Source organism: Alexandromys fortis, unplaced genomic scaffold, assembly GCF_014885135.2.
Source record: "Alexandromys fortis isolate MF-2015 unplaced genomic scaffold, M_Fortis_MF-2015_v1.1 scaffold_34, whole genome shotgun sequence".
Lineage (NCBI taxonomy): Eukaryota > Metazoa > Chordata > Mammalia > Rodentia > Cricetidae > Alexandromys > Alexandromys fortis.
Genome location: NW_026067933.1, coordinates 14,557,912 through 14,563,057, shown reverse-complemented (window position 1 = coordinate 14,563,057; position 5,146 = coordinate 14,557,912).

Sequence of the window (5,146 nt, the reverse complement as noted above, 5' to 3'; positions counted from 1 at the left end):
CTAATGAATATCTTGCATATCACCATAGAACCTTCATCTGACGATGGATGGAGATAGAAACAGAGACCCACATTGGAGCACTAGAATGAGTTCCCAAGGTCCAAATGAGGAGCAGAAGATGGGAGAACATGAGCAATGAAGTCAGGACCTCGAAGGTTTCACTCACCCACTGAGACAGTGGGACTGATATATTGGGAGCTCACCAAGGCCAGCTGGACTGAGATTGAAAAAGCATGGGATAAAACCAGTCTCTCTGAACATGGGACAGTGGCACTGGGTTTTGATCCTACTGCATATACTGGTTTTGTGGGAGCCTAGCCTGTTTGGATGCTCACCTTCGTAGACCTGGATGGAGTGTGGAGGGCCTTGGACTTCCCTCAGGGCAGGGAACCCTGACTGCTCTTTGGACTGGAGAGGGAGGGGTAGGAAAGTGAGGAGTGGGGAGTTGGGGGAGGGGGGAAAGGGAGGCCGGGAGGAGGCAGAAATTTTTAATAAAAAAAAAAGAACCATAAAAAAGAATTCAGTTTTGATGTAAATTATTGATGAAATTGATTGAAGATTATCTGCAAATGAAAAAAAGATCTGCTCTTCTCACATCTGATTCTATATCATTTAAAAAATAATGCATTTGAAGTTCTCGTTTCCATTCTTTCCCTGTTGTCTTTGTTGCCAGCAACAATAGTATGATGCTAGTTTGGTTTTAATTCCTCAGTTAGCAGGGCCGCCATTAGCATTCAAATGTTGTCTTCTATGACAGGCTCAAATCTACTAACTAATACAACAGGCTTGTCAGTGTTTTAACTCTGACAAAGACCAGAGAGAATGTAAGAGGAGGAGGACTTGATTTTGTTTGTGATTCCACAGTTTTCAGTTAAATGTTACTTGGATACATTTCTTGAGCAAAAGGAATGTCTGAAACATAAGGAAAGGGAGCAGCTAGGGGAACCAAGCAATTCTACTTCAATAAAGACTGTAAACAGACAGATTTCCAATCTTGGGAAATATATATCCTACATAGTCACACCTCTGATGATCTGCTTTATCTAATCACTCTACTTTCTGATGGCCAATTGGTGGTGTTAACTCTATAATGACCTAATTCTGTCCAAATATGGCCCCCAAACTTTTTACTTCACACAAGCATTTGGATGGAATTTCAGGTTCGAACAGTGATACTAATAGTAATCTATTAAGGTGAGATTTACTTCTCTTGGTTAGAGTATAAGCTGTCTAGTTCATATACCGGTATGTTTTGTGTTTAACAAGGGCCTTGCTTTGTTGCTTCAAGATAGTTCTTGGAACTGCATATTATAACGTATCAAAGAACAGAATATGAAACTTTTAAAGACAGATTTTCCCAGTTTATTAATAAAAGTAGTTTTAATTCAAAATGTCTAATAACTTGATAACAGTAAAATGATGACTGAGTTCTAATACTTATATCTTGAGAGTTATTCATACACAGAAAATTATGAATATATGTCTTGGAAATGTTTTTGGAAAAATTTCAATTTGAATATAGTATGCTTTATTTGGTATAATACTGTATAAATATAGTTCATAAAAAGCAAAGTTAGCTTGTATTTGAAGGTCCATCATTTTATTAAAATCACACTTGTCCATCCTCATATCACAACTCATTTAGTCTTTTCTGGTAGTTAATACAAAAACTCAAAGGAAAGGAAAAGCAAGGTGATTTTATGAACAAAATAAAGGTTGCTTTGTTATGAGCCATTAAAAAGTGGTGGTTTGTTGTATGGCTCAAGTATAAAGTTCAAACATGGAAAGGGTAATGAATAACACAGTTGTCATGTATACTAGTAAGGAATGTGTTTTCTGACCTTGAAAACTCATTCATCACATGCAGATTTCTTCCCAAAGCATGGTGATTTCTCTTTGCTTCTCAGATTCTCTATAATTTCTCTTATTTCTAGGATGATGCACCAACTCTCCTCTGGCTGGCTAATGTCTGATCCCATTCTTTCATTTTAAAACTCAAACCCATTTGTATATCTCAACTTGAGCATAACTTTCCAAACTTTACTGTCAAATGAAGAGGCCAAAGATCATTTACACTTTTTACAACCTATAAAATCTTATTACTAACTTAAGTCCTGAGAACTTATATAGGAATATATCCTACAAATAGGCTACTACACAGAAAGTTTTGTGTTAATCCAAATGGATGCCTACTAGGTAGCTTGGATCTGACTAGAGGATAATGTTAAATATATAAGATATCACAAAGACTCCTCTCTTTTATGGAAAGAAAGTCAGTGCAATAATTGATCTTTCGAGAAAAAAATCCTTAACTCAAAACCACTGGACTTGAATTCTTTCAGCAATATAATGAGTTGAAAAGGGCTGTGAACTGCATCCTCAGCCAATGCCTTGATTTCAGTCTTTTGTAACCTTGATTTCAGGCTTTTTGCAGGAAAAAAAATAAAGTTACACTGTAACTAAACTCCTGATGGATCTCAAATGCATGCTGGTGTCTTAACTACTAGGCTGCAAACGAGTTTTTCAAATATTTGATAAACATTTTCTCTTATATTTAGCCATAATAATCAACTCATTCTGCTCTATTAACTCTCCCATGATTGATATCTTGAATATATGAACTCAACAAATATTTTCAAGTAAATGAGTCATATGAAACCACTTGAACCCACTACACATTGAAACCAAAGTGAAAAATATCCTGATAATAATAACAAAGTTTGTACAAAATCTACTCCCAATGTACTTACCATTGTTAACAACTGGTATTGTTGAATCAGTATTTCATTCTTTTGAAGAACCAAAGTTCCTCTATTTTATCCTCTGCCTCCATCTTATGTCTTTTGTAAGCTATTTTCTGTAACACATTCCAGTCCTTAGAAATACTAGGGGCAAATGTAACAGGGTAGCCATCTGGAAAGTACAGATAATAGCATAATGTCCCCACATGAAGGTCAGCTGATAAGAAAACTTGACAAGCAGCAGTCGAGATTCAAAAATAAAATTTCTGAAATACCCCAATACATGAGCCAAAGAGAATTGAACCTGTCATCCCACACCCTGCTAATGTAACTTTTCTGGTTTTTGCCTTTAAATAATACCATATACAAGTGTGGGATACCTCTTCTTGCCACTGCTGCACCAGTTGCTTTGAGGTCCCTATGGCTTGTATTGTGCACATAATAAACCTTGCTTTTATATTTCAGTGAGCTGGTCTCCCTGGTGGTCTTTTGACATTCTCACGGACTAGACATAATATTTTGGGCTCATCCTGGATTTCCCAAGTCCCCTGTTGGGAACCCTGACCTTGAAGATTTATTCTGATTAACTATGGTAAGTCTATCTGTGTTCAAAGTCTAGTCTGTCTTACTTTTATTTTTGTCAGCACCAATCTCAGAACCTGAATCTTAACAGGTCAATTTGCCCTGGTGGATGCACTAGACACCAATGTGGAGGAATCAGGAGATGTCCCCTTTTCCCATCTGGACAGGAATCTCTTATCTAACACCATCCCATCAGGGACCCACTAAGGCCCCATCTGTAACTGAATATGAAGTGTCTGGGGATCAGATAACCTTACTGAATGTCTCCTGTCCTATCCATATGGTTTTTGGTCTTGACAAGGCAGAATCTCCAGTCTCTCAACAAACCAGACCACCTGGTACCCATGGGAGTCTGTTTTGGGCCTTCTGTCTAACTGTTCTATTTGTCAGGCTTGTGTGTTCTGTCTGTGTATCTGTGTTGATGACTGACATAACTGGACAGACCATGGGAACTACTCCTTCTTCCCCTTGGACCTCACCATATCCCACTGGAAGGATATAAAGGACATCACTCATAACAACAGTGTTGATGTGAATAAGGGTAAATGGGTCATTTTCTGTTCTTCCATATGGCCCTCTTTCAATGTAAGGTGGCCCAGGGAGGGATATTTTCACCTGAATTTGATTTCTAAAGTTGAGGACATTGTATTCTGATCTTACATAGGACACCTTGACCAGATTCCTTACATTGTGACCTGGCAGGGTCTCATGGATCAAATTATAACCCCCTCCTGTGGGTTAAACCTTTCCATCTTCCTAATCTGACTGCACCCCTTTGCAGGTTTTTCCCTTAAAACCCCAAGAAGAGGCCAAGCCTGTTCTCCAGAGAGGACCAGATGAGTCAGGTATCTTCCCTCCTCTATACTCCCCCACTTAGACCTGAAGCCTCCAAGCTCAAGCTCCCCCACACCACCATAGGCATATCCACCATAGGCAGAGCCACCCCAAGGATCAGCACAGGCCACTAGGAACCAGAGGAGAGGGCAACTCCACAACCTGAGTTGGTCACCCTCCCACTCTGGCCAGCAGGTCCTTCTGATGGAGATGGAAGCCAACCCTTCCACTATTGGCGCTTTGCTACCAATGAATCTCTACAAATTGTGTACCCAGAATTCCCCTTTGTCAAAAAATCCACAAGATCTTATTAACCTTTTATTTAACCACCCATCAGCTCACCTGCAATGATTTCTAGCAACTCCTGAAAGTATTGCTCACAATTGAGGAGTGGAATTGGATTCTGGAGACTGCTCAGAGATCAGTTGCGGGGCCAACAGGTATCCTCCATGTATCCAAGTACCTGTACATAATAAAAGTCGATTTTCCTTCTTCTGAAACTTATTGGGACTATAACATGGTATAAGGTAAGAAGAGGCTCCAAGTCTATTGTCAAGCTTTGCTAGCAGGTTTCAAAGTGGTGACTCAGAAATCAACCAACATGTCTAAAATCTATGATGTCAGGCAGAGGCTAGAGGAAAACCCAGCAGCTTATTTAGAGTGACTTCTAGAAGCTTTCCGCCAACACATGCCATACAGTCTTGAGACAGAAGAGTCAGCCCAGATGTTAATGTTCTCCTATATAAACCAGGCAGCACCAGATATAAAGAAAAAGTTACTGTCTTTAGAAAGGTAAGGGGAAAAGAGTCTGAGGGATCTAGCTTCAGTGGCAGAAATGATGTACAGAAATCAGAACAGAGAGATGAAAAGAAAGAAAAAAGAAAAGAGACAGGAAAAGAGTCTCACCAGAATCCTAGAACAACAGCAAGCTCAGAACATGGAAGATTTGAGAGAAATCCTGAAGGCCACAAACTCCAGGAACATGAAGC